Source organism: Coregonus lavaretus (assembly GCF_964263955.1).
Source record: "Coregonus lavaretus genome assembly, chromosome: 3".
Classification (NCBI taxonomy): Eukaryota; Metazoa; Chordata; class Actinopteri; order Salmoniformes; family Salmonidae; genus Coregonus; species Coregonus lavaretus.
This window is the reverse complement of record NC_139990.1, coordinates 53,774,904-53,787,195: the sequence shown is the minus strand read 5'-3', so window position 1 is coordinate 53,787,195 and position 12,292 is coordinate 53,774,904.

Below are 12,292 nucleotides of genomic sequence, written 5' to 3'. Positions count from 1 at the left end.
CTTATCCCAGTCTTTCGCTACTCAGTGGTCGTCCGGGCCCCCCTTGCCAATCAACTGGAATGCAGGAAACGACAGTATCCGAGAGGGAAGCCGAGAAGACACTGGGCGCGCGTTCTCGTCTTTTGCGGATGCATGTGGCCCCAATATTTTAGCTGTGAGCTTGCTTTGGATACGCGCCCCTACTCCTTCCCACTCACTGGTAACAGAGGCAGAATGCGCGTTCTCGCTATAAGATTGCGACACATTCAAGACACATCAGTCATTCACATATAAATTATTTTGTCACCTATTTGGTCAAACATTTTAAATGAATGGGGTTTTCACTCACATTATAGGCCTGTTGTTCACTCTTAGCCTAGGCCTATAGAATTGAACAAGACTGTAGTAGGCTACACCTAAAATCACTACACAAACTAGCCTATGTAAATCATCACACCAAGGAGATACTACATGATTTTCACATGTTCAGATAAAAGTTGCATGTAACGTTTAATAGCCCACAAATAACGAATAAGCCTTAGTCCAGACAGACACTGCCCACTAATGAATGCCTACTAATTAATCAGTTAATTATACAAAGACCATTGTTCAGTTATTTTACGTTTTAGTCATTTAGCAGACGCTCTTATCCAGAGCGACTTGAGTGAATACATTTTTCATACAGGCCCCCCGTAGGCAGCGCTCTCCTATTGCTAAAGCTTTTTCAAACACTGGTCCAATTTTAAACCATTTAAATGTAACTTCATGGTGGGTTATGTTCCCTACACCACAAAATAAAAAACACATAATTGGCACACTAAATGAGATGTAATGCAGTTAAACCCCGTGCGTCAATCTAAGGAACATCCCAGTCAAAATCCGTCAGTTTAAACTAGACATCTGTTTTTTTTTGGATGGGCTGCATGCATCTCAATCCTCCGCATCCGAGCTACAGCGGTGTTTGTCAGACGATGTCATGGGACTAGTCTGAAGGTAACCCACACAAACGAATGGAGATATTGAGGTAGTTTTGTGCCAACAAAAATAAGAGGTTAAATGTGTCCCAAAAAACAAACATATTTCCTGAGCTTTCTTATCTCCTAGATATAGGACAGAGACTAAACAATCTTTTCCCACCGGTTTACACTGAGGTTAACAGCTTGTGTGGTATCTATATGTTTAGCATACCTTATACAAATACAGTGCCTTGCGAAAGTATTCATCCCCCTTGGCGTTTTTCCTATTTTATTGCATTACAACCTGTTATTTAAATTTATTTTTATTTGGATTTCATGTAATGGACATGAAGGTACTCTGGTCAGATGAGACTAAAATTGAGCTTTTTGGCCATCAAGGAAAACGCTATGTCTGGCGCAAACCCAACACCTCTCATCACCCAGAGAACACCATCCCCACAGTGAAGCATGGGGGTGACAGCATCATGCTGTGGGGATGTTTTTCATCGGTAGGGACTGGGAAACTGGTCAGAAATAAAGGAATGATGGATGGCGCTAAATACAGGGAAATTCTTGAGGGAAACCTGTTTCAGTCGTCCAGAGATATGAGACTGGGACAGAGGTTCACTTTCCAGCAGGACAATGACCCTAAGCATTCTGCTAAAGCAACACTCGAGTGGTTTAAGGGGAAGCATTTCAATGTCTTGGAATGGCCTAGTCAAAGCCCAGACCTCAATCCAATTGAGAATCTGTGGTATGACTTAAAGATTGCTGTACACCAGCAGAACCCATCCAACTTGAAGGAGCTGGAGCAGATTTTCCTTGAAGAATGGGCAAAAATCCCAGTGTCTGGATGTGCCAAGCTTATAGAGACATACCCCAACAGACTTGCAACTGTAATTGCTGCAAAAGGGGGGGGGGGGTGAATAGTTATGCACGCTCAATAAATGTTTTTTTGTCTTATTTCTTGTTTTTTTGCATGGTGTGTAAATCAAATGATACAAACCCCCAAAAAATCAAGTTTAATTCCAGGTTGTAATGCAACAAAATAGGAAAAATGCCAAGGGGGGTGAATACTTTCGCAAGCCACTGTAGGTCTAATGCCTCATGTCCACCAGATTAATCAAACTCTTTGCGTTCCGGCGGAAGTCATTCATTGTCAATGGAGCAGTCCACAACACTACATTGGGGGTGCTGCACTAGGCTGCGCTATGTTCTGTGTACCGTATGCGTTCAATATGTTCAACTCTTGCGTTTCTTTACTCTGCGGTGGTACAAACGGAAGTACACACACTCCAACTAGCTAGCTTTTAGCTATGCTGAACAAAAATATAAAATGCAACATGTAAAGTTGTTTCATGTTTCATGAGCTGAAATAAAAGATCCCAGAAATGTTCCATACTCACAAAAAGCGTACAGTGAGGGAAAAAAGTTTTTGATCCCCTGCTGATTTTGTACATTTGCCCACTGACAAAGACATGATCAGTCTATAATTTTAATGGTAGTTTTATTTGAACAGTGAGAGACAGAATAACAACAAAAAAATCCAGAAAAAAACGCATGTAGAAAATGTTATAAATTGATTTGCATTTTAATGAGGGAAATAAGTATTTGACCCCTCTGCAAAACATGACTTAGTACAAAACATGACTTAGTACAAAACCCTTGTTGGCAATCACAGAGGTCAGACGTTTCTTGTAGTTGGCCACCAGGTTTGAACACATATCAGGAGGGATTTTGTCCCACTCCTCTTTGCAGATCTTCTCCAAGTCATTAAGGTTTCGAGGCTGACGTTTGGCAACTCAAACCTTCAGCTCCCTCCACAGATTTTCTATGGGATTAAGGTCTCGAGACTGGCTAGGCCACTCCAGGACCATAATGTGCTTCTTCTTGAGCCACTCCGTTGTTGCCTTGGCCGTGTGTTTTGGGTCATTGTCATGCTGGAATACCCATCCACGACCCATTTTCAATGCCCTGGCTGAGGGAAGGAGGTTCTCACCCAAGATTTGACGGTACATGGCCCTGTCCATCGTCCCTTTGATGCGGTGAAGTTGTCCTGTCCCCTTAGCAGAAAAACACCCCCAAAGCATAATGTTTCCACCTCCATGTTTGACGGTGGGGATGGTGTTCTTGGGGTCATAGGCAGCATTCCTCCTCCTCCAAACACGGCGAGTTGAGTTGATGCCAAAGAGCTCGATTTTGGTCTCATCTGACCACAACACTTTCACCCAGTTCTCCTCTGAATCATTCAGATGTTCATTGGCAAACATCAGACGGGCATGTATATGTGCTTTCTTGAGCAGGGGGACCTTGCGGGCGCTGCAGGATTTCAGTCCTTCACGGCGTAGTGTGTTACCAATTGTTTTCTTGGTGACTATGGTCCCAGCTGCCTTGAGATCATTGACAAGATCCTCTCGTGTAGTTCTGGGCTGATTCCTCACCGTTCTCATGATCATTGCAACTCCACGAGGTGAGATCTTGCATGGAGCCCCAGGCCGAGGGAGATTGACAGTTATTTTGTGTTTCTCCATTTGCGAATAATCGCACCAACTGTTGTCACCTTCTCACCAAGCTGCTTGGCGATGGTCTTGTAGCCCATTCCAGCCTTGTGTAGGTCTACAATCTTGTCCCTGACATCCTTGGAGAGCTCTTTGGTCTTGGCCATGGTGGAGAGTTTGGAATCTGATTAATTGATTGCTTCTGTGGACAGGTGTGTTTTATACAGGTAACAAGCTGAGATTAGGAGCACTCCCTTTAAGAGTGTGCTCCTAATCTCTGCTCGTTACCTGTATAAAAGACACCTGGGAGCCAGAACTCTTTCTGGTTGAGAGGGGGTCATATACTTATTTCCCTCATTAAAATGCAAATCAATTTATAAAATTTTTGACATGCGTTTTTCTGGATCTTTTTGTTGTTATTCTGTCTCTCACTGTTCAAATAAACCTACCATTACAATTATAGACTGATCATTTCTTTGTCAGTGGGCAAACGTACAAAATCAGCAGGGGATCAAATACTTTTTTCCCTCAATGTATGTCTCTCAAATGTTGTGCACACGTTTGTTTACATCCCTGTTAGTGAGCATTTCTCCTTTGCCAAGATAATCCATCCACCTGACAGGTGTGGCATATCAAGAAGCTGATTAAACAGCATAATCATTACATAGGTGCACCTTGTGCTGGGGACAATAAAGGCCACTAAAATGTGCAGTTTTGTCACACAACACAATGCCAGAGATGCCTCAAGTTTTGAGGGAGCGTGCAATTGGAATGCTGACTTTAGGAATGTCCACCAGAGCTGCTGCCAGATAATATGTTATTTTCTCTACCATAAGCCGCCTCCAACGTTATTTTAAAGAATTTTGCAGTACGTCCAACCGGCCTCACAACCGCAGACCACGTGTAACCACACCAGCCCAGGACCTCCACATCCGACTTCTAAACCTGCGGGATCGTCTGAGACCAGCCACCCATACAGCAGTATTTCTGTTTGGCTGGGCCTGGCTCCCCAGTGGGTGGGCCTATGCCCTCCCAGGCCCACCCATGGCTGCGCCCCTGCCCAGTCATTTGAAATCCATAGATTGTTGCGTGTTGCATTTATATTTTTGTTCAGTATAGTTGAAAAGCGAAGCACATGTGCATCAAGTACGGAAAATGCAGGCTAGACCTCCGGCAAAACAAAACACATGCATCTGGTGGACATCGGGCATACGTCGTTTGAGAAGTTCGCAACATACAGTACCAGTCATAAGTTTGGACACACCTACTCATTCCAGGGTTTTTCTTTATTTTTTACTATTTTCTACATTGTAGAATAATAGTGAAGACATCAAAACTATGAAATAACACATATGTAACAAAAAAAGGGTTAAACAAAAAATATATTTATATTTTAGATTCTTCAAAGTAGCCACCCTTTGCCTTGATGACAGCTTTGCACACTCTTGGCATTCTCTCAACCAGCTTCACCTGGAATGCTTTTCCAACAGTCCTGAAGGAGTTCCCACATATGCTGAGCACTTGCTGGCTGCTTTTCCTTCATTCTGCGATCCAACTCATTCCAAACCATCTCAATTGGGTTGAGGTCGGGTGATTGTGGAGGCCAGGTCATCTGATGCAGCACTCCATCACTCTCATTCTTGGTCAAATAGCCCTTACACAGCCTGGAGGTGTGTTGGGTCATTGTCTGTTGAAAAACAAATGACAGTCCCACTAAGCGCAAACCAGATGGGATGGCGTATCGCTGCAGAATGCTGTGGTAGCCATGCTGGTTAAGTGTGCCTTGAATTCTAAATAAATCAGTGTCACCAGCAAAGCACCCCCACACCACCTCCTCCATGCTTCATGGTGGGAAACACACATGCAGAGATCATCTGTTCACCTACTCTGCATCTCACAAAGAAACGCCGGTTGGAACCAAAAATCTCATATTTGGACTCATCAGACCAAATGGACAGATTTCCACCGGTCTAATGTCCATTGCTTGTGTTTCTTGGCCCAAGCAAGTCTCTTCTTCTTATTGGTGTCCTTTAGTAGTGGTTTCTTTGCAGCAATTTGACCATGAAGGCCTGATTCACGCAGTCTCCTCTGAACAGTTGATGTTGAGATGTGTCTGTTACTTGAACTCTGTGAAGCATTTATTTGGGCTGCAATTTCTGAGGCTGGTAACTCTAATGAACTTGTCCTCTGCAGCAGAGGTAACTCTGGGTCTTCCTTTCCTGTGGCGGTCCTCATGAGAGCCAGTTTCCTCATAGCGCTTGATGGTTTTTGCAACTGCACTTGAAGAAACGTTCAAAGTTCTTGAAATGTTCCATATTGACTGACCTTCATGTCTTAAAGTAATGATGGACTGTCATTTCTCTTTGCTTATTTGAGCTGTTCTTGCCATAATATGGACTTGGTCTTTTAGCAAATAGGGCTATATTCTGTATACAGGCCTCCTGTAGCTCAGTTGGTTGAGCATGGCGCTTGCAACGCCAGGGTTGTGGGTTCGATTCCCACGGGAGGGCATTATGAAAAACGTATGCACTCACTAACTGTAAGTCGCTCTGGATAAGAGCGTCTGCTAAATGACTGAAATGTAAATGTATACCACCCCTACCTTGTCACAACACAACTGATTGGCTCAAACGCATTAAGGAAAGAAATTCCACAAATTAACCTTTAAGGCACACTTGTTAATTGAAATGCATTCCAGGTGACTACCTCATGAAGCTTGTTGCGAGAATGCAAAGTTGTCAAGGCAAAGGGTGGCTACTTTGAAAAATATAAAATATATTTTGTTTTGTTTAACACTTTTTTGGGTACTACATGATTCCATGTGTTATTTCATAGTTATGTCTTCACTATTATTCTACAATGTAGAAAATAGTAAAAATAAAGCAAAACCCTTGAATGAGTAGGTGTCCACATTTTTGACTAGTACTGTATGTCAAAGTCAGATTGATGAGCAGAATAAGCTTGTTGAAACAGCCTTGTAATCATGTTTTTTAAAGATTTGACAGTTAATGGATTTAACTAAAGGTCACAAAATGTCTGTTGCCCCAATTCCGTATTACGACATTTCAGCCTCGAAATAAATACAGATGTAACATGTTTGGGAGAATATATTTATTCCCAAAAAAAATTGCAGAGGGAAACAAGGGTTCCAAGAGACAAAATACTCATTGCATATGTGAAACATTCAACCAAACCTGTAAAGAGTCATTACAGGAGTCAAAAATAAGAGGAATAACAAGTGAAAGTAAAAATATATATACAAGAAATTCATTTTATTTTTGTAACATACAATCATCTTTTTTATTCACATGGTTGCACTTGTGGCGTTGTAAAATAATGGAAATAAAAATCAAGTAAACTTCCAAACATTTTCTTCCAGTCTTTCTATGGCTTTGTGTAGGTTTTAATATAGTTATTTTCTATTGCTCTATATTAACCACAGTGTCTTGTTCCATAAAGTGCAAACACAGATAACTACTATGTAGATCTCAATGACACAGCTAACAGGACTCACTGACATCAACCCAGGCCAAAATGTCTGTCACTAATGTCAATGACAGTGATAGCAAGATTCATATAAAACTAGACTCAATCTTAGATTAAGGCTTGAAGCATAACCAAACATGCACTTTATCAAACAGGTGGTATTGTCTAAGTCAGGGGTTCTCAAACTTTTTAGGCTGGGGAGGGGACCCCTTTTTTCCCCATCAGGACCCCCCTCATAAATCAGAACTCAAGTGTGATAAAAATAGTCTACAAGGAGTTTTATGACTTCTGCAGTGTATGGCTGGACGAACCAAGTCTCGGGCCTGGGGAAAGAACATTTAAAAAAAGGCCCGCCTTTTGGCATCGGAGTGAAAATGTTGCAGTTCTCAAGCAAATTTCCTGCAATTCTACACATTTTGTCATTGGGCAGAGATTTGTTGTTGTTGCAGCTTTAAAGGTAATATCCTGCAATCTACACGTTGCCATGAGGCAGAGCGACAACTGCAGTTTTAAAGCTTAAATTAAAGTGCATTTATGTAAAAAAGTTGAAAAATTGATAATTGGTGGACATTTTATTGGTCTGGTCACCTCTGCAGAACCCACTTTGAGAACCCCTGGTCTAAGTGGGGCAAAATAATAGAGAATAAAACATTAACTATAAAGAAGCAACACATTCTGAGAAGCAGGCAGTCGAGGTCAGTTCCATTCAAGGAAATTATTCTCAAGTGACCAGATCGTGTAGATTCTACAATGCTCTTGGCAAACTAAGTGGTATGCCGTCTGCTAAATGACCAAATGTAAATGGCAAATAGCCTTGCATAACTCTAGCCTTAGGGTTGATCGAAAGCAGAATTTTAGATCAAAAAACATATGGCTCACCAAAGACATTAGATAAAATCTACTAAAGGATGCTGGTGTGTTACTGCATAGCTGTGTGTATGGTAACCTCCCGAGTGGCGCAGTGGTCTAAGGCACTGCATCGCAGTGCTAGCTGTGCCACTAGAGATCCTGGTTCGAATCCAGGCTCTGTTGTAGCCGGCCGCGACCGGGAGACCCATGGGGCGGCGCACAATTGGCCCAGCGTCGTCCAGGGTAGGGGAGGGAATGGCCGGCAGGGATGTAGCTCAGTTGGTAGAGCATGGCGTTTGCAACGCCAGGGTTGTGGGTTCGTTTCCCACGGGGGGCCAGTATGAAAAAAATAATGTACGCACTCACTAACTGTAAGTCGCTCTGGATAAGAGGGTCTGCTAAATGACTAAAATGTAAATGTAAATTTGACCGGGTACTTGACCTAAAAAGCTTTCAGATAATATGTTGACATACTAATAGGCTTTTCACACTGCATTTTTCAGGTTAGCCTAGAGCTAAAGATGTCCCAGGGCTAAGAGATGCTGAATCCAGAGTAAATAGCCTATACATGAGGGAAATGGTTGAGGTTCGATGTATAATCAAACACACAAAGCCACATTAAATGACTCCACACTACTTCAGCCATTTTGCATTTCAAGACCCAAATGATGTGTATACTCCCCAAAAATCTTCCACATACACACCTTGTTCAAAACAACTGGGAACTCGGAGAGAAAAAAAAAACCTCCGACTGTATTTGAACGTTCATCCAACTCGGAATCTCGGGCCTCTTTCTAGAGCACCGACTTTCCGACCTGAAGATCACTGACATCATGATTTGACCTCGTAATTTTCCGAGCTCCAAGTTGTTTTGAACGCGGCAACACGCACACAAATGCTAATGCATGATGCAATCAATCATCTTGAGGCATATAAACAGTGGTTGGCCCACATATGGAGGGGAGGCCATGTCCCAATGCTCTGAAATGGCTCCTTCCCTTTCCTGACAACCAATATGAGAGGACTAGGAAGGTGAAAACAAGATGGCGGTAACCTCACGAGACCAACTGATGGGCTAGCACCATGTCATGGATTTCTCCTGTGCGGTTCACTCCTATCAGATCAGGGGATACCAAGGATTGGTAGCCATAAAAAGAGTAGCCTATTTGCAGTGGTTCCCAAAGTTGTTGCACTGATGATCCATACAAATCATTTCTTGTGACCCACCAAGAAAACAAGAGCAATGTTTCTGACCAGGACCTGGTCTAAAGCCACAACCCAAATAAAAAGGATTTGGTAATAAACCACCAAGGGGTTCTAACCCACCATTACACAGTTCCATAGATAGGTTGGAGGGCTGTACTAGCCTTGTTCAATAGGGGGCGCTAGTAGTCTATAGGAGCCCTTCAGGGCATCCCATAGGGCCTGGAGTGGTGCTGGTCGGGTGTGTCTGTGGGGTTATGATATCTACTCTGGCAATGGAGGCCAGTCTACTAAATCTTAATACGCATGATCAGTCATGTTGCTAGAGCACAATGAGAACTTTCTTAATCAAGGACCTAGTAAAGCATCATAGCAATGGATGGCTGACAGAATGCATAGTGTTAAATGGGATCTAAGAAGTCCCGCTCGGCTAACCAACAGTGTACTATACAACACCCATGAGATTCAGGGGCTTGGATTGCACCTCATGGCCCCATACACCCACATGCTGCTTTACTTAACACTGCTGCAGTTAAAAACACACAATCATGTTTCAAAGATGGCAGATGTTCCACCCACACAAGCACTGACAAACACGTGCAATGTTAGAGTCATTGATACACACGCAGAATCCACTTACACCACATACCAGACACTCACACAGGCACTAAACACTGACACTTCCTTACATAGAAAACATTTGAAATGATCATAACCAGCATCTAAAACCAGCAACCAGTAAATAAACACAGACTTCTAAAATGAAAATAACCGTGAAGGTATTCAAGTGAATCACTTACCAGCTCTTATAATTTCTATCAGCCTGCCTCAAAACGCTGCAATAAGCACTGGCAGCAAACCGGACAGAGAATGATAATCCTAGATCATGACCTTGTGCTAGATAAACCCTGCTCTTAAATCCAGCCTCAGCAAAAAGCCCTCTTCATCACCAGGCATAATTCTCAACTGATATGGCAACCCGGGCCTGTGACCACCAGACAAGGACAGAACCAGAAGAGAGGTTGTGTCTATATTTAGTTATAGGTTTGCTATAGGACGACAACCCTCTATAACAAAGGGACATCTCCTTCACTCCTAAGGTGAATCATTCATTCTCAACAAGCTAAACAATATTCTCAACAAGTATCATATATCAGATTCAGTCAAACGTAGTAGTAGCATCAGTCCCTGAGTATTTGCATGGGGTAAAGATGGTGTAGAACACACAGATTGTCAGTCAGCCACTGTAGAATGTCCTAAAGGCGCACAGAAAGACATTAGCTAACTAGAGAAGACACCTGTTCAGTGAGTATGAGCTCACTATCAGGCTTGTTCTAGATTCTCCTGCTCGCTCGGTGCAGGCTGTTGGAGCAGAATGGATCCTCTATGATTTGGACAGAGCTGCAGAAATGGGTCAGAAATGGGTCAGCAAGCAGGACGTCCCCTGGCTCAGGGGCTGTGGCAGTGTAACGCACTGCATCCTGGGATAGAGGGCTGCGTTTTTGGCAGTCAGTGCAGTGATGTACAGATATATTATGAAGAGATGGGCAGTGCATCTGTCTGCTTCAGGCTCTCTTATTGAAGTTATTCACTGTGCAAATAGAGAAAGGACTTCCAGTCTTTTAAAAAACATTATCTGCTTCTAATGGCAGTCAGTCTATAGACAGCTGGTGATTGCTTTTAGATGGCAACGAACAACGGCTGAGCACAAGATACTTAAAATCATAGACTTACAGTGGGGAAAAAAAGTATTTTGTCAGCCACCAATTGTGCAAGTTCTCCCACTTAAAAAGATGAGGCCTGTAATTTTCATCACAGGTACACGTCAACTATGACAGACAAAATGAGAAAAAAAAAATCCAGATTTTTTTTTTCTTTTTCCCAGAAAATCACATTGTAGGATTTTTAATGAATTTATTTGCAAATTATGGTGGAAAATAAGTATTTGGTCAATAACAAAAGTTTCTCAATACTTTGTTATATACCCTTTGTTGGCAATGACACAGGTCAAACGTTTTCTGTAAGTCTTCACAAGGTTTTCACACACTGTTGCTGGTATTTCGGCCCATTCCTCCATGCAGATCTCCTCTAGAGCAGTGATGTTTTGGGGCTGTCGCTGGGCAACACAGACTTTCAACTCCCTCCAAAGATTTTCTATGAGGTTGAGATCTGGAGACTGGCTAGGCCACTCCAGGACCTTGAAATGCTTCTTACGAAGCCACTCCTTCGTTGCCCGGGCGGTGTGTTTGGGATCATTGTCATGCTGAAAGACCCAGCCACGTTTCATCTTCAATGCCCTTGCTGATGGAAGGAGGTTTTCACTCAAAATCTCACGATACATGGCCCCATTCATTCTTTCCTTTACACGGATCAGTCGTCCTGGTCCCTTTGCAGAAAAACAGCCCCAAAGCATGATGTTTCCACCCCCATGCTTCACAGTAGGTATGGTGTTCTTTGGATGCAACTCAGCATTCTTTGTCCTCCAAACACGACGAGTTGAGTTTTTACCAAAAAGTTCTATTTTCGTTTCATCTGACCATATGACATTCTCCCAATCCTCTTCTGGATCATCCAAATGCACTCTAGCAAACTTCAGACGGGCCTGGACATGTACTGGCTTAAGCAGGGGGACACGTCTGGCACTATAGGATTTGAGTCCCTGGCGGCGTAGTGTGTTACTGATGGTAGGCTTTGTTACTTTGGTCCCAGCTCTCTGCAGGTCATTCACTAGGTCCCCCCGTGTGGTTCTGGGATTTTTGCTCACCGTTCTTGTGATCATTTTGACCCCACGGGGTGAGATCTTGCGTGCAGCCCCAGATCGAGGGAGATTATCAGTGGTCTTGTATGTTTTCCATTTCCTAATAATTGCTCCCACAGTTGATTTCTTCAAACCAAGCTGCTTACCTATTGCATATTCAGTCTTCCCAGCCTGGTGCAGGTCTACAATTTTGTTTCTGGTGTCCTTTGACAGCTCTTTGGTCTTGGCCATAGTGGAGTTTGGAGTGTGACTGAGGTTGTGGACAGGTGTCTTTTAATACAGGTGCCATTAATACAGGTAACGAGTGGAGGACAGAGGAGCCACGTCTGTGAGAGCCAGAAATCTTGCTTGTTTGTAGGTGACCAAATACTTATTTTCCACCATAATTTGCAAATAAATTCATAAAAAATCCTACAATGTGATTTTCTGGATTTTTTTCCCTCAATTTGTCTGTCATAATTGACGTGTACCTATGATGAAAATTACAGGCCTCTCATCTTTTTAAGTGGGAGAACTTGCACAATTGGTGGCTGACTAAATACTTTTTTTCCCCACTGTAATTA